Genomic DNA, 25,627 nt, shown 5'->3' on the forward strand with positions numbered 1-25,627 from the left:
TCCCTGCATTTTGAAGATGCTTGTTTTACAAACAAGGCCCAGTTTGACGCCGGATTTGCATATCGTTTATTTCTTAAGGATAATGCAATCCCAACGGAAAAGGGTCACGATCGTGTGTTGGAACTGCATGCGGTGAGTAAAACTGCTTCAAATATCTCTGTGTTGTTAACTTAGCTATCGGCGCGTTAGCAAATCAAGTAAACCTTGAAAAAAAAGATGACATAAAGTGGAACTTAGTCATTTTCCAAAACCGCTAAGCAAATATATACAGCTTCAATACATACAACATAGAGACGTCTTGCTGTAGTCGTTGCTGCTGCTGCTCTCGTTCAGTTTCAGCCTCTGGATCTGATTCTGGATCATAAATAAACGGCTGAATCTGACTGTTAGCCATGGTTTGTTTGGGATGATGGTTTTTTTTCCTCACGGTAATGTCACAGCTTCCAGACGCTCTCAACGCAAAAGACTACTGGCGCTCGTGATTCTTTAGCTCCGCCCACACGTCACGCCTCCAGCGGCTCTTGTTTTTCCGAAAAAAATCGGCACAGACTATTTTTCTCTTATAAATATAATAAAACTAAAGACTTTTTGGAGATATGAAGGATGCAGTACTCAAGATTAAAAACTGCCAGTAGGTGGCAGCGAGTCACTGTTAATAACTGAGTCATTTCGATTGAACCGAATCATTTAAACTGTTGATTCATTCAGGAACGAAACACTATCATGTTGCTCACAGTCACAGATGCAAAACAGTGGCTGATTTTGGTACGATTGTTGTTTTTAGAAATAGAGCAGAAATGGGGTATATGTTGTCTTAAACATAAGTCTCTTAATATTAACTTCTCGTTTATTGAACTGTTGTATAAATCAAAATCACATTTGTAATAATGCTGACTTTTGGAGAAAAACGTAACTCTTTGTGTGATAGTAACTATATGAAATTATATAAATAATATAGATCTATACATTTTCTGCATCATATCTTGAAAAATGTGATAATTCTACATTTCCAGTGAAAGAATGCACTATAAATGCGTATGCAAACTAGTCTAGACCATCACATGATGTATGAACGCACCAACCTGCAATCTTTTTTGGTGGCTGCAGCAGGTGCTGCACCTCCCCCCCCCCACACACACACACTTCTTAAACTATTGTGAATTTACATTCTGCATTTAAATTAATAGTACCCACTGCAAATCACCCTGGGGGTGGCCAGAGTTTATACCGTGGTGGGGCGCCCCTGGTCAGAACGCTCTCAGATTTCCTCAAAAATACGTTAATCTGTTTTCTGATGATGAACGAAGGTTTTACGGGTTTACGGGTCATCTTCTAATTAATGACAGAATTTTCATTTTTGGCTGAGCTATGACTCTATGTTTTTGAGTATGATCTGCTCTGTCCGCACTAGTCAGGCCCTGATGCAGGCCACTTGAAAATGTTGAATTTGTGTTGGCTGGTCAATGAGAGAGAGATAACTCTTATTGGCTGTTCATTTTAATGAACCAGTGCGGTCTTGAATGAAGAAAGGCTGAACCATCTGCTCACCGAGGCCCAACATTGGCTTTCAGGTAAATCTTGTACTGTCAGATACATTTGAATCATGCCAGAATTAAGTAGAATACATATTCTAGGGTGGGTGTCCAAACTTGTTACCGGAGGTCCACTGTCCTGCAGGGTTTTGTTAATCAAGCTAATCAAGGTCTAATCAAGGTCTTTAGACTGACTAGAAACTTCCAGACAAGTGTGTTTCCAGCTGGTTAGAGCTAAACTCCGAAGGACCCACTGCTTCACTAGAGAAGACATTCTTTAACTCACTGGAGTTGTACGAATTACTTTTATGATGGATGTGCTTTTTGGAGCTTGAAAATCTTGAGCACCATTCACTGCCATTACAAAGCTAGAAAGAGCCAGCTTTTTATTTAATATAACTGTGTTCATCTGAAAAAAGAAAAGCATATACACCTGGGATGGCTTCAGGGTGAGTAAATTATGTGATAATTTTCAATTTCGAGTGAACTATTCCTTTAAATGAAGAAATTGTCCTGTTGGTATATACTGTTATTTCCTCTCACTCAAGCACAGAACATACATGGTAGTTCATCATTGGCTGCCATCTATGAGGCAACTTTTTGGCCCAAACACAGGCGACATGAGACAACAACACTGTTGGCTGTCAAAAGCGCTAGTTTTTGTATGTCAGTTTGGTGTGTCACAGCTCTTACAGAGCTGGAGATACAGCAACAACGCTTGCATAAGGGCGTTAAAATATCTCACAAGCTTAAATGAGTACTTCTTTGTAATAACTTCTGGAGAGAAATGGTGCAGAATCTGTACAAGGGTTTGGTTTGACGTGAACCAAGCTTCAAAACTGTGTTCACAGTCAAAACTGAAGTATACTTTAGCTTTAGGCTACACAGACCCTTGTAGTTCACAAACACCTCTCCAGAATCCAGCACTACATTTTTTAAATACCCCGTTTCAGACAGATACATGTCGAATTATGGAAGTAAAATGGATTGCGAATACTATATCACACTGACTTCAATGGTACTTTAGGTAAACTTGATTTAACCAAGTACAAAATGTTCCTGGATCTACATCCTTGTTGATCCTGGAACAACATCCCAATCAACCAATCAGAATTGAAGGATACATTTACAGGATATGTCTGTTTTAGGCTTACAACAAGGGTCATGTCTTCTGCACCCTTGTCATTCAGCGATCATTTTCCACCTGATATTTGGCATTCATTTTGGGCAGGGTTAGGTAGGGTTATGTCTATATTTTGGACAGTGATGTTGTTTCAGGAAAAAAAAGATGTTGATAACTTCCAGAGGTCATGTCTGACTTGGCAAAATCATGGTGACCCTTGATGTATGATCCTATATCTCTGTAGAAACACAAATACGAATGACTTGATACTTTGCATGCTAATACTATTTGAGTGAAACCTAAAATTAACAACCAAAGTGATGAAATACTTACCATCCTCCAAATGTTGACTCTGCCAATTATGAGTGATGCTACAAAAAACACGCTGGTGATACACATAATGTTGACACCGAAATATTAGTCTGTAGCTACTATCAGATTGTCTATGCTTAATATCTTCAGTTTTCCATTGGGACTCATCCAGCCTGTTCTCTCTCTCTTCCCGCCGGTGGCTGTGTGTGATAGAGTTATTTCATTTTTCTATAAAACACTGATGTGAGGGAAGCTCCAAGTCTCCAGAGAACTCCCCACCACTAACAAGCTAAATTAAACTCGTGAAAGACAAACAAGGCAACAAAGAAACACAGTTACTCACACACACACACAAGATTCTCTTTAACCCACCTTAGTTCCTCCCAAGGCTAATTAAAAGCACTTGGTAATTACTTAAATCCCTGATTTGGCTGCGTAATTAGATGCTCTTTCTTCCAATTGCTCCTTTTGCACCAGGTATTCTCCCAAGATTTGATATATTGGTGGCTGGTGTTATGCAGGTTTGATTATTTTATGTGGATCTGATTAATATCTGACTTTGACAGTCATAACCATTTCCTTTCTGCCTCAATCATACATCGCTCTTCCTTTTTTATCATTCCCTCACCCTTTTCCTCTCCTCTTGTTATCCAATTCCATCAGACTCGCGGAGGGTAAACCAATTTACATTCTTGTTTTGGTCTTCAGATCCTTGCCAGTTTCCATGACAACACTGCTTTCACACTCTTTCTCCCCCTTTCTCCTCCTCAGGATCTTTCATTCCCTACTGTTTCGCTCTCCTTCTTTACTCTTGACCTTCCTCTTCGGTCTCATTTTCGTTCTCTTTATATTCTGTTTGGGTTTTGCATCTAACTCTCATTTCCTTGCCTAATTGATGTGGTTGCTGTGGTGGCACACAGCAGCTGATGGTAACAGTGAAGAAGTGTGATGGACAGGAGGGAGATGCATCCCAAACGTCTGTATTAACACACATCACACTCTCTGCGTGTTAAATGATCAGTGCCGGGAGGAAATTATTTGGGCGTCTCCCTGTCTCTGTTTCAAAAGGCTGTCTGGTCTCTGACGCTTTTATTTGCTGCTGTTTGCAGACCGAGGATCATTTTGTACTGGCGATATAATTAAATAACTGTGTCAATGATATTAATCATCCCTGGGTACAGGCGTATAAACTACTCATTATTCAGGATTAAAAAGAGATTCTGTTACTGTTCCAGAGACCCTGTGAAGTCATTTTAAAATGAACCTCAACCACTTCCAAACATTTGAATGCACTTCCATGCATTTTCCAGAAATGTGACCATGTTTATTTAACATCATTACTTGGCTCTCTTGGAGTACTTGATTCTGATTGGCCAATCATGCATTCTGTGGTCAAATATTTGTGTGTAATGGCTGTTAAACTATTAAATTGACCATTGTACCAAGCGACCAGTTTCCTACACAGCTAGTTTCTTGTCTCTGGTAACACACTGTGGTCTCATTTCTTCTCACATATTACAATTATTTTAAATTAAATCAATATTTCATGTCAGTTTCTGTGTTTATTTGATAAGCACCCATGCAATAACAAGATGATGTCCTTTCAGTCTGTCATTATTGGAAAATAAACCTCTTAAAGATGACTCTGTTCTGTCTGGCTGACTGTACAGTATTCCTCATTAGTTAACCTCAGCAACACTTTAGTTGCATCCCAATTCACATGCACTATTCCATTTTATAGTTGTGCGAGTAGTGCATTCACACTGAACATTTCTACAACAACAAGTGCACTTCAAATGCCAGGATGATGCACAATATATGTATATATGTATATGTGGAATGCACTTTATTTCTAAACCTTCTAATATTCATTCACTAGATGGTTGTTTATATCAAAGTGCATAATGTACAATATGCCATTTGGGGCACAACTACTGCCTTACAATTTTCCTTACCTTAATACCATTCCAAATCTGCACAGCAAAAACAATTGACTTTTATTGTATGAGTAAAAATAAATAAATTATAATAATAATTTAAATATTATAAAGTTAAGAAAAACTATTATAAATAATATATATACTATTATAAATAAATAGAATATTTTATAAAGCGAACAAAAATAAAAATTCTGTCGTCATTTACTCAACCTCATGTCATTCAAAACCTGTATGACTTTCTTTCTTGTGTGGAACGAGAGAGAGAGAGAGACAGAGAGAGAGATTTAAGAATGTTGGTAAACATTATTGAATTCAACAATTGGCAACCAACCATTGAATTCCAAATTATTTTTCCCATTGACTGTAATTAATGTCAAGGGAACCGGTATTGCTTGGTGACTTGAATACCAAAATTTTTTCAAAATATCAAATTTTATGTTCCACAAAAAAAAAAAAAAAGATTTCATTCATCTCTCTCTTTTTCCCACTTTCTCCTCAAGGTTTAAGAGTGTAATACAACACCAGATTTGGGAGACAAAGAGAAAGAGCCCAGTTCTTTTCAGGTATACACTTTTGCCAGTGCAAAATATCATTCCTTTTTTTATTTTTTTTGTAAATCACTCTGTCCATTCAGCAGGGTTTACTACATAAATTTAACAGCACAATTAGAATCCTGCATTTCTCTAGGTTTCATCATGTATACCTGATTATAACACGTTTCCTCAGGGTAAAAAATATAAACAGAACCAGCTCATAAAAGAGCTATTTGTATGCGCACAATTAGATAAGCTGAGCTTCAGTTTGGAGAGGGGTTGATTTCTCTATGGTGCAGCTTTTGGTGCATTTAGTACAAGCCTGTCGGATATGAAACTATGGTTAATTCACTTTGGGATGCACATTTACATAATCATAGTTTTGTTTTAGAAGATTTGTCTGATTTGCCAACCTAACAGTAACATACTAAATTCATCAGGGCATCATTAAAGTGACTTTTTGGGACTTTGAAAGGTTTCCTGCACCACCAGAGGGAGTGCTCACCTGTGAAATGATGTCTGAACACCCAGCGATGAGGGTCCAAATGTATCAGAGGGTATCAAGCCTCCCGGGGAGAGAGCGCTGATCTTGGCATATGCCAGGTAAGGAGTGATCTAAGAGGGCTGATACATCTGATACCTCTGTTGTCAGGTCAGCTTATGTGTCTGATGTTTCAGACAAAGCAGGCGTGAGCTTCATTCACCCAACCACAATTGCATAACTGTGTTCCTCATGCTCCTGTGTTATAAAACAACAACAACAAAAAAAAAATATTTTAATAAAAGTAAGGCCATATTTTATCTGTCTTAAATGATCATGGCTATTTGAAAGGTGTGATTGGCAAATTGTTGAAATGATAGACAAAACAATTCATGGACCTAAGTAAGACATAACAATTATATAGTAATGACTTGTTTACTACATTTACTACGGGATAAACACTGCTGCATTGAATATTATTTTTCTTTTTGATTTTGTTTGCATGTGCAATCATATATATATATATATACACACACACACACACACACACACACACACACATACATACATATATATACATACACAGGTGCAGTTCAATAGATTAGAATGCCGGAGAAAGGTTAATTTATTTCAGTAATTCAACTCAAATTGTGAAACTCATGTATTAAATAAATTCAATGCGCACAGACTGAAGTAGTTTAAATCTTTGGTTCTTTTAATTGTGATGATTTTGGCTCACATTTAACAAAGACCCACCATTCACGATCTCAACAAATTAGAATACTTCATAAAACCAATACTTCTGGCAAGTATATTCATTTACTGTACATGTACTCAATACTCGGTAGGGGCTCATTTTGCTTTAATTACTGCCTCAATTTGGCGTGGCATGGAGGTGATCAGTTTGTGGCACTGCTGAGGTGGTGTGGAAGCCCAGGTTTCTTTGGCAGTGGCCTTCAGCTCATCTGCATTGTTTGGTCTCTTATTTCTCATTTTCTTCTTGACAATAGCCCATAGATTCTCTCTGGGGTTCAGGTCTGGTGAGTTTGCTGGTCAATCAAGCATACCAACAACGTGGTAAAAACTTTCGGTGCTTTTGGCAATGTGGGCAGGTGCCAAAGCCTGCTGGAAAATGAAATCAGCATCTTCAAAAAGCTGGTCAGCAGAAGGAAGCATAAAGTGCTCCAACATTTCTTGGTAAACGAGTGCTGTGACTCTAGTTTTCAAAAAACACAATGGACCAACACCAGCAGATGACATTGCACCCCAAGTCACCACAGACTGTGGAAATGTAAAACTGGACTTCAAGCAACTTGGGCTATGAGCTTCTCCACCTTTTCTCCAGACTCTACGACCTTGGTTTCCAAATGAAATACAAAACTTGCTCTCATCTGAAAAGAGGAATTCGGACCACTGGACAACAGTCCAATTCTTCTTCTCCTTAGCCCAGGTAAGACGCCTCGGAGGTTGTCTGTGGTTCAGCAAATTCCTTGACACGTCTGTGTGTGATGGGTCTTGATGCCTTGACCCCAGCCTCAGTCCATTCATTGTGAAGTTCATCAAATTCTTGAATAATTTTGCTTGACAATCCTCATAAGGCTGCAGTTCTTTCGGTTGATTGTGCATCATTTTCTTCCAATTTTTGTTTCTTCCACTCAACTTTCTGTTAACATGCTTGGATACAGCACTCTGTGAACAGCCAGCTTATTTGGCAACGAATGTTTGTGGCTTACCCTCCTTGTGAAAGTTGTCTTTCTGTACAACTGTCAGGTCAGCAGTCTTCCCCATGATTGTGTAGCCATGTGAACCAAACTGAGAGATCATTTTGAAAGTTCAGGAAACCTTTGCAGGTGTTTTAAGTTAATTAGCTGATTGGCATGTCACCATATTCCAATTTGTTGAGTTGGCGGGTTTTTGTTAAATGTGAGCCAAAATCATCATAATTAAAAGAACCAAAGACGGAAACTACTACAGTCTGTGTGCAATGAATTTATTTAATACACAAGTTTCACAGTTTGAGTTGAATTACTGAAATAAATAACCTTTTCCATGACATTCTATTTTATTGAGATACACCTGTGTGTATGTATGTATGTATGTATGTATGTATGTGTGTGTGTATATATATATATATATATATATATATATATATATATATATATATGTTGTTCTGTATTCATTTTTGATTTTGTTTGCATGTGCAATCATATATATATATATATCTCAGTAAAACCCTTTGTAAACTATTATTTTTATAATAATTTATAAAAATCTATGATATTGTGGATACTATTTTTTATTTTAATATGAAAATGTGTGCTTATTAGACGATGGTGTATGATTATGATCTAATATGAGAGGAGCTCACTGAAACAGCAGGAAACAGTCCTGATATAGCTCTGGGTGAGAGAGCGTGCGTGCGTGCGTGTCACTCATATGTGTGTACAGTGAGTTGAGTAATGAGCGCGAGAGCTGCTGTCTGTCTGAGCGCCTTCTGCTACCTCTACACTACGGGCTGGAATATGCAGACAGCGTCTCCAACAGCGGAGTCATGATCTGCCGTCTTCCCCGGGACTCGTCTTCCGCTCGGAGCCGAAGCCAAGCAACATTTTGAAGCATCTGATATTTAACCAGCGGCTTTCCTTCGGGACATCGCGTTGGTCGCTCAACACAGCCGAGGAGGATCTTGCGCAGTGGCGGCGGACACTTCGGGTGATGTCGGCTGGCCGTCACTCTTGACATCGGCCTCCGCTCGCAGACGCACGCTGGAATGGGGTAGGCAAGCTCCGCGCTCACGCATCCACACAAGCTCGGCGCGTACTAAACGCCGAAGCATCAGACCATCAGTTGGCTGCGTGTATCGCGGCGCGTCTGTAGCGTGGCGCTCCGGCGCTGAACTCGCAGTCACAGCAGCAGCTGTAGGGGATCCTGGAGTTAGCCTCGCCTGCTAACTGCCTCTCTTCAATGCAATGGATGCTAATGAGCTGACGATAGGCTCGGAGTAACGTCGGGCCCGTCTCCATGTGACCGTAAAAAGACACGAAAAGCCAGTAAAGACTTGTAGCTGCTGTTTAAGAGTGAGTTAGGGCGTTTAGATGGTCGTTTAAAGCTCTAGATTGAGGAAAACGAGCTAGGCAGTAACAATGTCGCGACTGATTGGCAGAAAGAGGCAGGCACTTGAAGAATGTGACGGTGAATGTGGTCACTGCTCACCATCACGTTCATGAAGTCAGTGGAAAGAAGCGGTTGTCTGTAGTAATCCCGTCAGCATTAAAGATGGGCTTTTTACAAAAGTGTGCTGCAGCTGACAGGGCATGCGTAGGCCTACATGACATTAGTTTCTCTTTGAAATTTGAATATTGTGCACACATTCAACAGACTTGAATGTTTGAATGTCCTTGCATCACACACTAAAAAAAAACCCCATCTCAATCCAAGAGGCATTTACTGTAAACAAAGATGGCACACAAGCAGAGTTTGTAAGCAAAACATTACAGGAAGTGTGTTTGGTATGTTTTAAATGATAAAATGCACTTCATAATGAATACTTAAGATTATTTACGCATGTTCTCTTGTCAAACTTGAACGGAACATGTTCTTAGTTAAATTGGAAGTTCATTTACTTAACATCATGCCGTTAGAAACCTGTATGCTTGCTTTCTTTCGTGGAACACGGAAGGAGAATTTTTGAGGAATTTACAGGTTGCTCCTTTTTCGTGACGTGACTATGAATGGGGATTAGCTTTCAAGCTTCAAAAATGAGGCCAAAGTATCATAGAAGTGTTTGATATGATATTCCAAAGCCACATTAAAGCTCTGTGTGAGGAGCAGACTGAAATTGAACTCCAATGAGCTGTTAACTGCTGTGATTGAATCATTAAGTCAGTGAACTGAAATCAAGAACCGCGTCAGTCAAATTATTGAATGAATCATTCAAACTGGTTTTCTGAAATGGATCAACAGACTGATTGAAAAGATAATTTCATTCATAAACCAGACATTTTCTCTAGTGAACTTTTGTGAACATGCAAAGAAGAGTCAGGACAGAAGTCAATGACTATATATTTGTTCTGTTAGCTGTCATGTATGGTTTCAGAAGGCCTAGTTGTACGGGACACTTTCATAGATGTTATAAAAAATAAAAAAAAAAGTAATTTATGCTCTTGACCCCCCCAGTTCTATTAATCCTACTGAAAAAAGTGGCCAGGACATGTTTCATGGAAAAAATTCAGTCATTTGGGTTTCTAAACATTATTCTGCTAGGACACCTGTGTGATCTTGAGGGGAACTGACTTTAATTTTCAGTAGTTGCAGAATGATTTAGTGAATTTTAGTTCTAGTTTAAGAGAAAACAATGTATTTTGTGTCTAATGGAGTAAATGTAAAATGTTTTTAAAGGGGCCAAGTGGTTTTTGGCGTCACTGTAGCTAGCCTAATTCACGTCAGTATACTATCAGATATTGTTGTGGAAAATCACATGATTGATTTATTGGCGAATCTAAAACAATCTGATGACCTTTTAAAGATTATATATTCAGATTTACCCTGAACGCAAGCTTTTTTGATGCTGGCATGACAACTAATGGTTTTGGAGGAATAATTCAACCATGGTCAACTTCGGAGCACAGTTATTCTGCAGAATTGGACGGGCCTGTTGAGCTCCAAATATAACACTAAAACTAAGACCGGTGCACTACATTCCCATTTGCTTTCCAACTACATCCATTTACTTTCATTGTGTGGAAATGAGTGCTTGGGACGTCTGTAAAATATCTTCTGTTATATGTAGGGAACATTCCTGAAAAATAAAGCTTTTGAAAGCCCTCCCCCCCATGTTAAAAGAACATTTTTATAATTTGAAAGAACCTTGTTCCACTGTAAAGAACCTTTTCTCCAATGAAAAGATGCCATGGGTGTTAAAAGTATGAGATGTGAAGATGGTCATGCAGGATTGGATGAGCAAGCGATCACAAAATATTCATTTTTGGGTTGAAATGTTCCTGAGTAAAATGGGTTATTTGGTGAGAAAAGTGCACTTTGGGTATTGATTTAATCAAAGATTGTAAATTGATTGGATTGGGAAAGTGGGGGCTTGATGACGTCACACAAAAAGGTTAGTAGCTTCAGAGGCCGAGCACAATCAATTCTGTGATTATTTTTCAATTTGAAATAATGTGCTCCTCTGAATCAGGAGTGTGTATTAAGAAATAAAATCGCCTTCATTCTTTATATTTGAGTAACCGTTTGCGTCCCATTCAAACCCCTCACTGAAGGGTGCTACCCATGTTCCCTAATTCTCTTTTTCCTGTCAGATCTCCAGGGCCTCAGTGACGCAAGCTGATTAAGTTAGTGGTGTGTGTGATAGAGGCAGAGATAGTGATACTATGAGCTGACCCCAGATCAGACAGAGCTGATAATCTTGCGGTTTCTCCTGATAGTTTTGGCACAGAGGTCCGTTTCAATGAAACATATCTTTTCCCCATTTTTTCTCCATCATAAGAACCCGACAGACCGTCAGAAGTAGTCAGCAGTGTGAGCGGAGAGAGAGAGAATGTGTGAAGTGTATTTCTGGCAGTGTTTGGCTGCTCTTTAGCCCACTGGCCACACAGGCCATTAGCTAGTGCTGTGAGCGTGATATCCTACCACGCTATTTTTAGGAGCTCACAGAGTTTGCAACTTGATCCGAATTGTCTTTGAGGCTCAAGGCTCACAGCGTGCTCTGGCCCACATTGGCTCAACACCTCGCAGACATCAGCGAGTGTTTCAGAGCGAACCGCTCGAGGGATCTGGATCTATAGTGTTAAAGCTCCAGTTGTAATGTCACAGAGATGAGGGAGATGTGACGTCAGTCTCAAATTGAGGTGTTGGCGCATCCTCTGTGAATGGCGAGTATGCTGGTTTTGTTTAAAAAATTCACCTGCACATGTCTGACCCTTTACCCTTTAGCCTTGGCATAGTCGCACTGGAGGGACAGTACCACACAGACATTATAGTGCATTGGTAGATGTTTACCCAACATCTTTTTGCTTTGAGACAAGACTTCAGTCCTCATTTACAGATAATTCTACTATTACATCATAACACGACAGCAATTCCATCTAGTTTATTCTTAAAAAATATAGTTCATACATACAGTGACTTGAATACTCATCTTCTCTGATGCACATTCTTAATTTCTAAATTTAAATACATTTTTGAGATTTAAATAAAATTTATTTATTTATTTATTTATTTATTTATTTATTTATTTATTTATTTATTTTTTAAACAAATTTTCCTAATATAATTAAATTATATTTACAGGCTTGAGGAATAAGATGTGCACATGCATACATTTATAGTATAAGGAAAAATGTATTTCTTAATTACTTTGTGGTAACTGCACATAACATTTTTTTAGGATTAAAATATTATTTTGAAATGGTAAACAAATAAAAGTATAGTAAAAAACACGTGATACGAATGCAACAGTATGTTTTTAGAGCTTGGCACATGATTTTTTTTTAAAAAGTTATTTTTTTGATTTATTTTGGACTTTATCTTATACAGTTATACAGTGTGTCACTTACTTTATGTGAGATGCCAAGTTTTTCATGCAAACTTTGTTGAAATCTACGGTGGCCGAGAGAGCTCGACGCGCTGCAAATTTGTTGGTGAACTGAAAGGTGAAGGGTTTTTTTTTCAACAGTTTGCAGGATTCCTTTATATTTTGGATATTATTAGCCTAAATAAGCTGAATAATTACATGATTAAATGTAAAACGTTACTTAAGATGGCTAACTTTAATATCCTAAGCTAAATATAATTTCAAGGTTGGTGAAAATAAATTTGTAATGCTTCATTGTTTCTTAATTTGCATGTGTTGTGGTGATTTGCAGCGCGTTTCGTTATATGCATGTGTTGTGGTGATTTGCAGCGTGTTTCGTTATATGCATGTGTTGTGGTGATTTGCAGCGTGTTTCGTTATATGCATGTGTTGTGAGGATTTGCAGCGTGTTTCGTTATATGCATGTGTTGTGGTGATTTGCAGCGTGTTTCGTTATATGCATGTGTTGTGGTGATTTGCAGCGTGTTTCGTTATATGCATGTGTTGTGGTGATTTGCAGCGTGTTTCGTTATATGCATGTGTTGTGGTGATTTGCAGCGTGTTTCGTTATATGCATGTGTTGTGGTGATTTGCAGCGTGTTTCGTTATATGCATGTGTTGTGAGGATTTGCAGCGCATTTCGTTATATGCATGTGTTGTGGTGATTTGCAGCGCGTTTCGTTATATGCATGTGTTGTGAGGATTTGCAGCACTTGTGTTGTCAAACTGATGAAGATGTTTTCTTCATTTGCTGGTGTTTTTTCAATTTGCATGTATTTTTTTTTAAGTTGAGCTCTCTCGGACACCGTAGAATTCACCACAAGGGTGTATGCAAGCAAATGTGTTCCTACTCTCATTATAAACTGTCAAATCTGGATTGTACTTAATGAGATATTGTGTGTATACAGTTATTTAATTGGCATAATACACACCCAAAACCGTTTCCATATAAGGGCTTTTTCCACGTGACCTCTCCCGTACAGCCATTGAAAAAACCCTGCAAACTGGTTTCGGAACACTCCCTCTATCTGTCATTGGTTAAACAAGCAGATAGTCTCAACCCCACACCATTGATGCAGTCAGTATTGCTGTGCCAGGCTAGTTGGTGTTCTTAAACATACATAGTCACAGTGTTTACACATTTTTTCCAAAGGGAATCGAGCTAGAAATTCAGTATTTATAGTTGTTTAAGTATTTAACTGGATAAGAGTAATTATTTCAGTATTTAAAAAATAAGCTCCATATAAATTGTTTGAATTTAGAAGCCTTTATGCACTGGTTTGTGTGTTACAGAAAAAATGTTCTTCCTGGACACTTTTGCTGAGGAACTGAGTGTGGTTAGAGTGCACTGAGTTGACCTCAAGTTCAAACCTACAATTCACTTCTGCTTCTGTGAAAACAGTAGAGGATACTGCTCTAAGGAACTAGACTAGACTGCATTGTGATGTCACATTTTAGCCAGAAGGAACATTTATCAGATAATGCGCTTGAATTCTTGAGATTCTTTTTGACTATGTTGTGTATAAGATACAGTGGGGAAATGATGGGGGCAGGAAGTGAGATCACTGACTGACACAAGCTAGATACTAACGGAGTACCACAAACGCTAGACGGGGCATCAGAACAACCCGAAAAGTAGGTGAGGAAACGTTATAAATCTGACTTCACTTGTATGACACAGATGGAAATGTCTGCTTGCTTTGGACACTCATATGGGATACCATTTCAGAAATTTCAGTCACTCAACATTTTTGTAAAACATTGAATAATTTAATTGTATTTCTAATTATAGTTAATTCTATACATTTAATTCCATTTTAATTTACATTTAATGCAATTGTATATATAATGTATAATTTAAATATAAATAACTTTTACTTTTTTTAATATGTAGAGCTTTGGAAACATCAATTAATTGTGACATTCGTTTGTTTGAGGAGTGTTACAAGCTTTTCCGTGCATGGATAAGATTCCTAAAGTTGCAAAGACTAAAGTCTCAAACCCAAAGAAATATTCTTTATGGAAGTTAAGACTCGTTAACGCCCTCCTAAAATGTCTTTTTTTTTAAACACGCCCCCACATGTCTACATCACTGTGTGGGGAGATTTGCATAACACCGCACAAATGTTTACACAAAGAAATAGTTGTTTTTTTTTTTGTCGCTGCCGTGACGTGGAGATGCTGTGTTTCGTTGTGAAAGCGAAACTACTTTGGTTGATCTTCCAAAAGAGGACACAACTAGAAATCAGTGGTTAAGTTGTATTTATAACACTGTTCGAGAATAGTTCAACCTAAATATTCAGATGTGTGCTCTGCGCATTTTAAGGAGGACTGTTTCCTACTTGAGAGTAGCTTATAATAAAGCCTGTGCACAAAGGCTGTTTCTATAAAGTGGGGCAGTTCCAACTTTGCAAGGACAGTCTGGTGCCTCTGACTCACAGCCAGTAAGTATGTTTTTATATTTAAAGAATTTGCCACATGACGATTCAAACGTGAGTTTTGAGCAGTGTAGAGTAGCGCTTGTTGTTTATCGTTTCTCTGATCACAAATGCAGACATGGTTTTATGATTACGCGGTGCGATACACAAGGCAATGTGTAAAAAGACCGTACAAATCATTATAATCAGTAATTATGTCTCCACTGGATGCAACAAATGCCTCATTTTTTAATGGGTTTATTGTTTTTGTCTTGTCACACAAGGACACGGCATCACATTATGGTGAGGGGAATAACATTTCCGTCTCACGCTTGAGGTATTCGGCCAATAACAACGTGCTGGATAGCAGGCCAATCAGTGCACACCTCGCTTTTCAGAACATCGAGCTTTGTAAAACCGCATAAATGCATTACATTACACCAAATACACAAAATAATGCTCTTTTTAGCATCCGACCCAATCACTGCAGAGGCTTCATTTGTGAACAAGTGATGTAATGCTACATTTCTCAAAATCTTGAACAAACAAAGTCATCTACATCTTGGATGGAGAATAAAAATTCTGGTGAACTATCTGTTAAAGCATTGAAGGTATGCTTAATAAACCATTTGACCTTATATAAATAATACATTTTAGAAAAAATGTCTTGTAATGCTAGTATCCATGAATGGGCTAAAGTCCAGCTCCGTTGATTATAATGGGGACAGTCATGTCTGCATGTGTCAGATTTAGACGCGGTGTAAGGTTGCTGACCCATGCCCTATTCTAAAGCCACTTAGTTTCCTCTGCCGCAGAACCAGAACGGACCTCTTCATGCTGGCCTGTGCAAACCTTTTACAGCCTAACATATGGCCTCTCACCTGAGACTGCATGATGCCACACTTCAGATCACCTCTGTGTTTGTCCCTGTGCCACCATCTGCTTTCATGTTCTTGGAAGAGGAGGCACAGGCATCCAGAGAAGGCATATTTACATCAGGAATATTAAAAACAAGAACCACTGCCACTCTGTGTAATGTCATATAAGCATTAACGCACCACCACAGTATCACCTGGTCATAAAAACTACGATGGTTTTACGAGGCGACGGCGTAATCCGTCTTATCACAGGTCAAGCAGGAGGAAAGCGAAATGTTTGGTCAATTGTAGATCTGTGTTTTGGGTCTATTAAAGGCCGTTTGTAGTGCGTTGGAAGGACAGTAAGATCCGATGTTTGGAACAAAGTGTTTCTTATCTGCTCAGGTGATCTGAGCTTCCAGATGAGTTACAAGTCGCAGCGCTAAGGTGAGCTATGAAAGAATAATGTGATATCGAGGAGCTGAAAACAACAGCACCCAGCTGTGAGGCTCAGAACGCTCCACAGTCAACACAGCAAGCCTTTTTTTCCTTTAGTACAAACTCTTTGGCTGGATTGAGCTAGAACTTTGCCCTACATTTAAGGTGGGATGGAAATGACTCAGAGTGTGTACAAGATTCCTGTTGAGTTTGTTCCGCCAGCGCTGCGGAGACTGAGAGTGTGTATACTGGCTTAATTAAAAACTTAAATATTTAGCTTTATGCGCCAGTGATGAAGTGCAGTTCCTCTCATAAGTGAAGGTTTACTGTATTCTTTCCCCTGTAATGATGATTGTTGGCGTTAATTTTGATTTTCAAAACAACTGGAATTAAAAGGTGCAATGGTTAAAAGTCTTGTGCACCACAAAAATGAGGTAGTACTTGAATGAAAACATGGTAAAACATTCATTTCCAATCGACCATTCAGTCCTTCCAAATACCAAATTGTTCGAATCATGTAAAAACAGCTTGAGATCTGCAAAATATCAATAATAATAATAAAGTGGATGGATGATGTCCAATGGAAGAGATGTGTTGATATTGGGTCAATGACAATTTATTTTCCTTTTGGATCTATTCATTTGTATTTAGCTACACTCAGTGACTTAAATAAACATAATTTTAATGGCTGAAAAAAAAAAAAAAAGTATATAAAAAAAATATAAAAATATATTTATTATTATTATTATTTTTTTTGGATCTAAAACCTCATAGCCATGTTAAAATTTTGTTTAAAAGGAAGGGTATTAAAATAATATATATATATATATATATATATATATAAAACAGAAAGTCATATCAAAGAGAGTATCACTGCTGTCTCCTAAAATATCAGATAATTATCAGATAATTTGGCTTTTTTGTTGTTGTGAAATGTTATGTAGTCTGACTCAACCACAAATTTGTAAAAATGTACATTTTAGCTTCCCCATTAGCTAGAAATCTTTTAAAAGTATTTTCTTTCTTTCTTTGACACTCTTATGTGTTAATGACCCAAGTACCATTTTTTGTGTGATTGAAACACACTTCCAAACTTCTAAGTATATTCAGCATATCTAGATTCGAGAATATCATATACACTTTGCAGTTGGTTATTTTGACCGTCTGAAACATCCTGGCACTCTGGCAGCGACTCTTACACAGGCAAACATTTTCTTCAGAAGATGTTCAAATCTTCAGAAGATGTTCAGAAGATGTTTTCACTTGCATGTCTCATTTTCCTACATCTCTCTCTCTTTTTTTCCTGATGAACACTTGATCTACAGAACAGAGGCTGTACCTCCATGTCTCTCTCACCATCTCCTGTCTGTTTGTGCTGCCACTGCAATTTGCTCTTTTTTTTTTTTTCCCCCTTGCTCTAGTTGGCTGATGGCCCAGAGTGTGTTGGAAAAGATACAACTCTTGACCCCCGTGCAAAGTGAGCCGAGCTCTTCCCTGTCTTTACAGACAGAGAATGAAATGGAGAAAGAGACTGCAGAGCTCACCGAGGGCCTTGGCCTGTCGCTGCACACACTGCTGTTCTGTGGCCATGACAGTCTGTTTATGCTTCATGTACTGCCCGCCCTCTCTCTCTCCTCTCTCTCTCTCTCTCTCTGTCTCTGTTTTTCAGTTCTCTTGGGGGTCACATGGTATGTGTTCCAAGAAACTCTGTTCTACGATGTGATCATTCTGTATACACCCAAACCAATGCGTACATGTTTACCTAACAGACTTTGTAGTCATTTTCGCATATGGGTAAGAAAAAGAATATCCTTACCAGGCCAATGCAGCAACACTGGCTCAACCAGTGGATCTGTTCGTGTTCGTGTTTGGTACACTTAAAAACATTTTATGGCCAATTTTGGCAATTCCATTTGGTGGCATTATGGAAAAGGAATCCCTTTGATTACTTTTAAACAGCTATAAAAATAATCAATGGATATTTTCCACACTGTTTTTCACAGAATTAACAAAATAACTAGTTATAGAAATGTTTTATTTACATGCACTAATATACATAAAATTAGATTATTACTTATGCACATTTAAAAAATATATATATATGATGCAAATTATGTGCAAAGTGTAATGCACATTGATGATGCAAAGAAATAGTTGAATCAGATCTTAAAGCAGATTTAAAAATACGCACATTATGTAATTACACAGTATTTATGAAATTTAGTCACCAAATAAAAAGTATATTAAATTCATTGTGATATTAACATTCTTGCATAATTTTATATTTTTGGTACATTTTATCTTGCTGATTGTAATTACTTTGGAAATATCATGTAAATACTTATCTTGCCATATTTGCAAAAAAAAAGAAGTCATTTAGACCTCCATTTTCTTTTTTGATTTGTAAATGCCTATCATGTTTATTACAACATGATTATGATTAGTTTGCATTTGCAAATATCCTGGCTTGAGGCGCACGTATCCAACTGATTCTCGGATACTGGAAGAGAAGCTTTCGGTAATTATACATAATTACCAAATTGGCTTTTGAGAAAAGTAATCACCTGACGCTGAATAAGAAGTTTGAAAGTGATTATAATTTGTCGTGAGTTGTCGTTGATCATGTTATTTATCAAAGCTGTTCAGCAGGGTGTCTCGGATGTTCAGTACACACTTTGAGTCTCCTCGAAGGCCAGAAGCTTTCTTTATACAAGTACACGAATGCGGATGTGACTCAAGTGTTTGGTCTATGTATTGCAAGTACTGTTTTCTCATACCTCATAATAGTTTAAATGGATAGCTCATCTGAAAATTTATATTTGCAAAAAGTTTACCCACTCTCAGGTCATCCGAGATTTTAGGAGTTTGTTTCTTGATTTGGAGAAATTCCATCACTTGCTCACAAACAGATGAATGGGTGCCGTCAGAATGGGAGTAACTCACATGACTCCATCAATTAACTTTTTAACTACATGTTTGTAATAAACAAATCCATCAAGAAATTAATTTAACTTCATACTTTTCCTTCTGGCTTATGAGTTATAAGTCCTCTGTACATAATATGGCTTTCACCAGTGACAACGTAGCCTGAATCAGGAGAGAACTATGTACATATCAGGCAAAAACAGGTCTAAACACATATTTTGGTGGATTTTGATGTGAGAGGACCACAGAGGATGGACTTTTTCACTGAATGAAGCATTATTATGGATTATGGACTGGTATTTTTGTCAGAAGCGACATTCATGATGGATTTGTTTCTTACAAGCACACAGCTTTTCACTTCACAAGACATTTGTTGATGGATTGTAGTGGTGTGGATTATTTTGATGTGTTTTTTATTAAATGTTTGGTCTCTCACTCTGATGGCACCCATTCACTGCAGAGAATCCAATGGTGAGCAAGTGATGTAATGCTTAATTTATCAAAATCTGTCCCAATGAAGAAACAAACTCATCTTGGATGACCTGAGGATGAGCCAATTTTTAGCAGATTTTCACTTTTAGATGAACCATATCACTAATGTGACTGAGTTCGCCATGTTGTATACATATTTCAATGTGAGACATCATATTTGTTCATGAGGTGATGATCATATTATGGCAAAACAAATCTTCTTGTCACCCTTTTTATTTATTCATGTGCCAAGCACATTACAAATGTTTAATGTAACAAATAAATCTTATTACCCAACAGTTTTTTCTCTTCTTCTTTTTCTTTATTTGACTTTGACATGAAAATTTAGCTTGTGGCCAAAGAGCATGTGTGGAGCTGGCCTGTAGGGCTGGGCGATATATCGCATGCGATTGTCACGCGCATTTCATCAGTAAAGCCGGTTCCCTGATTAGCGGTAAATCACCATCACCTGCTTTCAAATGGAGCAGCATTTAATAGACAGAGCTGTAGATCACTGACAAGCTACACAATATCGCGTTCATTATCGAAGTCGTTTCATCTGCGATAATGAACGCGATATTTCGTAGCTTTTTATAAATAATATTTTATTTTATTTTATTTTAAAGGGATGGTTTACCACCCAAAGTGGTGTCATTAATTACCCTCATGTCATTCCAAACCCAAAAGACCTTTGTTAATCTTCGGAACACAAATGAAAATATTCTGATGAAATCCGAGAGCTCTCTGAACCTGCATAGACAGCAATAGAACTATCTGTACCACGTTCAAGGCCCAAAAACATAGTAAAGGACATCAATATTTAATCCATGTGACATCAGTGGTTTAACCATGATTTGTTAAAGCTATGAGAATACTTTTTTTTTTGTGTGTGTGCAAAGAAAACGAACACAATGACTTTATTTAACAATTTCTTCTCTTCCGTGTCAGTCTTTGACACGCATTCACGAGAGTACCATGATGCATGCATGTGTTTATTCCTCTACTTGAAACAAGGCATGTTGTGTGGTACTGTCATGAACGAAGATGAAAAAAAAGTCTTACAGGTTTGGAACGACATGAAGGATGAGTAATTAATGACAGAATTAACATTATTGGGTGTACTATCCCTTTAAATCCTTGACCAAATGATTGGAAAAGTCATTGGAATTCATCGGTCGAAAAACTGTATCTGTATCATCAAGACCATTTTAACAAGAAATCATGCAGATTAGATTTTTGGATGGCTTTCTGTGACGCATCAGCTTCGGACAGTGAATTATTCCTGAGAAAATTAGATCAGTGTGAATGAGCGGCCTGTTGACTCATACAGCCTGCAGTTGGCGTCCTAAAGTCTCAGCGCTCCCAAAATGCACCAAGCCAGTCTGAGTAATTTCTGATTTCTGATAAAGTCACACACACTCTAACCTGCAGTCCCTGGCGAGTCCCTGTAGCTGCTGTCTTGCACTTATGACAGTTGTACTCGTAACCTTTTGTTCTACACAAAACTGCACTGCACTCACTCCCACGACAACAGGCGACGGGAAAACAAACGGAGGAACAATGGACTGACTGAAGATGGCAGGCACACAGCTGGACAGAGAGAGAGAAAGTTACTAGACAGACACTCTGACGGTGGGAAGTTTCTAGGTAAACCGTCTATTGTGATGAAAACAGCATTTTACAATCTTACCCATTTTTTACTAAATGCCAGACTGGGAGAGTTCAGTGCCATTATTATCCATATTTACTCCTCTGATAGTTATGCAACACAAATTTTTAAGGCCTACATGCACAAAAGCATTTATTAAATGCGTTATGTTCAAACATGATTCAGCAGGAAGGAGATTTCTGTGACCTACTGACCTCTAAGCAGCCAAATTTCCCATCACCCCTTGCTAAAAGTACTAGACTTCTCATGGAAAACTCTCCACCTCTGTGCTAAGGTTTTGCTGTGGGATTGCTATGGTGTTTCAGGTGGTTTCTAAGATTTTCCGCTAGGTGGTTGCTTATAAAGTGGCAATGGTTCATGTGCAAATGTTGTCATAAACTGCAACAAAACCGCCAATGGAAAGTAAAGTAACTAAGTATGTGACTCTGAAAACTGAAACGAATTAAACTCCAAATTTTCTATTTATTTTGATAATTTTCTTGTCTGATCTGTGTCAGAATGGCAGAACACATCCCACCTGCAGATGACGATAGACCGTTTAATCCAGTGATTCTGTTGAATAAGCACTCAATCCAGTAAGCTGCCCCCGTTTTGTGGCTGACAGGCTGCAAATCAAGCATCCGAGCAAGGCTTTGTCCCGCCTCCAATAACAATCTTTCCTAGAATGGGCGAATAACGTCATGCAAAATTCGACCCCGCTGTCAAATCACAGAAATGTGTCAAATCTTATCCCCGTTGGGCCCTAAAACATTTCCATTGGCTGTTTTGTTGGAGAATATGGTTTTACAGTACAATGAATGGAAGCAGAGTGGATTTAAAACTTCCTTTGGCATGTTTAGCCAATCCTAAATGCAAATATCACTTTATTTTAGATAATTATATTCTGTTGTTGATTTTTCATCTAATTTCTAATATAATCTCTTAATTGCAAACACTGAAACAAAATTTATGGATTGGTCACAATGGTAATTTAGACAACTACATATACCCGTCCAATATTTGATTAATAAAGTCGACTAGTTTAGCTGTTCGCACAATATTAATTGCACAAAATTGCACAATTTAAGAAAAAAACATTGTGTGATATTTATTTATTTGCCTTTTTAGAGGAAAATTATAGTGTATGTTTTTTTGCATATACCTACTAAATGGTCATCATTTACTCTACCACATGTTTTTCCAATAGTTTCCATTTATTTCTTCTAGTAGAATGCAAAGGAGAAATAAAAAAGGGCTTGTTGCTTCTTTTTCATTCAATTATGATCAATATGAAATGGTTTACAGAGCTTGTTTAAATAATTCATTTTATTTTATGAAATTGTTCACAGATCTTCACGTTTCATTCACGTTTTTATTTTATTTTATTTTGTCTTAGTGGGAACAGAGAAAAAAATCTTAAAATGAAAATATAAGGAAACATTAGAGGAAAAATATGTAGTCGATTTTAAAAACGGTTTTTGCTGATACCTATGCAAAATATAAAACATTTTTAAATCATTGCGTCCATGAAATGAAAAATATATCTCAAACTGACATTGCATTGTTGAATCTAACAGAAACTAGACTGGTTTTACAGTAAAATTACTATTCAAATACAAAACAAATTTGAAAAAGCAAACTTAACCTTAGGCCTATCCTCAAGTCTCTATGGTATTTTGGTTCCTAGGTATGCTACTCCAGTTTCTTTGTCCCTTAAAAAAGTGCAAGTCGTCGTACTCTTCTCAAAAGGCCATATGATTGGGAAGTTTAATACTTAGAGTTCAGCATTTGATGAACCCCAAACCCTAAGCATGAGCAATAGTAATTGTAACGCTCGCCTCAGCAAGCCCCGCCAACAAGTCCTTTGTGTATCATTTATAGAGCTGTCAAACATAATTGATGCTCAGTCAAATGTCAAATGCGATCCTACAGGCAGAATGAATAATGAGTTTGAACATGGTTTAAAACGCGTTTAATGGCTCCCTCTTCACACACTTTATAGGGAATGAGCGGAACACATACCGAGACAGAAATAGAGAGCGACGGGGAGGGGGAAGTGTTTAGACGGTGTGAAGTAGTCCCTGCTGCAGAGGAAGAGAAGAAATTAAGGAAAGCGAGAAAGTGTGTTAGTCACCGTTTGTGTGTGTGAGAGAGTGGCCATATTAGTCAGACATGGAATGAAAGCATGTTTGACTCGGGTGGTTTCAGCTGACGTGTGGGAAATTGGGTTTCGGCTCGGCAGGTTTCATGTTCAAACAAGACACAATCCCAACTTCTAACAATTATACCTCCCAGTCTTTCCCTCGTTGTGATGAGTAGCTGTTATGGCGAATGCTGAGTCATCATTTGTAATCTGGGTGTGGGGCCATATTTTATACGGTAGTGCCATTAGCATGTTCAATCCTGAGAAATTCGGTTCAGGTAGTTTTTTTTTTTTTTTTTTTTTTTAAGGGTCAAAAGTGAAAATCATTTACTCTCACTCATTTTGTTCTAATTCAGTTGTTTAAATTTCCAACAAGTTTCCACTTATATTAAAATTATATTATATTAATATTATATTAATTTTATCTGTAGAATACAAAAGGAGCCATTTTGAAAAATGTGCTGGTCGCGTTTTAATTTAATTATAACTGCTTTTTTTTTTTTTCAATGTCTTCAGGATGCACCATAAATATCACACAAGTCTCTTTGCGTGTGATATTTATATATCTTTCATTCATATATTATTTCACAGTTTCATCAGTAGAGGAAAAAAAGAGCTATTTTGAAAAATGTGCTGATCGCTTCTTAATTTCGTTATTTTATTTTATTTTTTTAATGGCTTCAGGATACGAAAGCACCATGAATATTCCTCAATTTTTTTCACGTATAATATTTATATTATATATTTCTTCTGAAGCCGTAAGATAACTTTTTTATAAAAAGTTTTATATCCTATTTTTTGAATTATTCTTTTGAGTCAAATCAGTATTCTCACTGATAGTTTTATTATTTTATTTTTAATTTGACCTTGCTTTTGATTAGAGGTTACAATTGCAGGAAAAATATATAGAGGAATTTAAATATATGTTTCTTTGCACATCCCTAGCTAAAATATCTAAAAAAGATTAATGAGTTCATGAAATAAATAATAATCTCTAAAATTCTTGTTCTCGACGTCAACCAGCAAACTCAGCGATGAGTGGCTATCAGTAAACATTCATTTTGGTGTTGAAGTGAAGAAAGATTTTTGGGGTGCTTTAAACAACAAATTTCCAAATCCAAATTTTTGACTCCGAATCATGGACTGAAATAATTTGATGTTACCTGTGAAAAAAAAAAAAAAAAAAAAACCTTTAATAATAATCCTATTTGTTGTTCTAATTGAAGATCAGATCAGCATTTCTGGGCTTGGTCGAGTGTAAAACGCCTGAAGTGGAAAGACCTGATTGGCAGCAGTGAATGCTCACTAGTGACCTGGACACAGTTATGGGCTTTTAAATGCCGGTAGCAGGTGAATGATTATGGCTTTCAGCGTGGCTGTCGGCTTGAGTGTGTTTAACTTTCCTTTAGTAGCATGAGCAAAGGTCTTGCCATCAGGTGATGGAGTGAGATTAAAAGTACAGTGTCGCTGACCCTTTGAACTCTGTGCCAAATAGGAGACCGTTGACAACGTATGCGTACACAAACTTTCGTCACACTGACTAGCCTTTGTCTGTGATTTGCATTGATTATATGAAGTGTGTAAGTCCTGACACACAACTTACGGTTTATTTGTGGGAAACAAAACGGTTTACTCAAAATAGTTTGTCAAGGAAATTTACCAGGAAATCATTTAGTTTGTTTTTCAACAGCCTTGTTAATGCCTGAAATCATTTTATGTTTACATTTTTATTGTATGTACAGTATGCATAATTTTCAATTATTTGCAGTGTTGTTTTTTCATTGTTGTTGTTTTTTCTACATTTTTATTTTGTGCATCTCATTTTCTATTATTAAAGTTGAGATGAAATCAGCTATGACCATAAACTCTAAGAATTTGTAAAGTAGTAAACAGAACAAAGATATTTGGAGTACGTTTTATAAGAAAATACCGTTTCATTGTTTCAACAAAAAATTTACATTTCTATTTCTTTCTTTCTGTTTCTTTGTAATTAGTTGTGAAACGTATTAGCAATTTCTGAAAATAGTTTTTACACAGCACCTGAAAATAGTAGCTATTGCTGCAGTAACAGTATTACTCGTGGATCTGCTCTCTAGATGTTGGTATAAGCCTCAGCAAAAACACATATCAGTGCACAACATGCTTCTGAAAAGAAATAAAAGTTTGCAATTTGACTGGAGAACAACTCTCATCTTACGCCATTTTCTCAACTGAATTAAAT

The 25,627-nt window shown here is 37.4% G+C and overlaps 1 protein-coding gene and 1 long non-coding RNA gene across 4 annotated transcripts in view; one reads left to right on the forward strand and one right to left on the reverse strand.

Annotated features, from left to right (window-relative positions):
- Positions 1–5,460: 5,460 nt before the first annotated feature.
- On the reverse strand, positions 5,461–6,175 carry LOC113118833 (uncharacterized). The gene is made up of 2 exons (XR_003294383.1): positions 5,946–6,175; positions 5,461–5,762 (listed from the first exon to the last, which is right to left on the reverse strand). It is a non-coding gene; the product is annotated as an uncharacterized LOC113118833 (long non-coding RNA).
- Positions 6,176–8,232: 2,057 nt separating this feature from the next.
- bcl9l (bcl9 like) overlaps positions 8,233–25,627 on the forward strand; it is a 41,867-nt gene continuing 24,472 nt past the window's right edge. The window contains exon 1 of one of the 3 annotated variants that reach the window (XM_026288057.1): positions 8,233–8,696. The gene's annotated coding sequence lies outside the window, so the exon portion shown is untranslated. The remainder of the gene's footprint in view (positions 8,697–25,627) is intronic. The other 2 variants (XM_026288058.1, XM_026288056.1) reach the window with 2 other exon arrangements.

The sequence above is a fragment of the Carassius auratus genome, chromosome 18 (assembly GCF_003368295.1).
Source record: "Carassius auratus strain Wakin chromosome 18, ASM336829v1, whole genome shotgun sequence".
Lineage (NCBI taxonomy): Eukaryota > Metazoa > Chordata > Actinopteri > Cypriniformes > Cyprinidae > Carassius > Carassius auratus.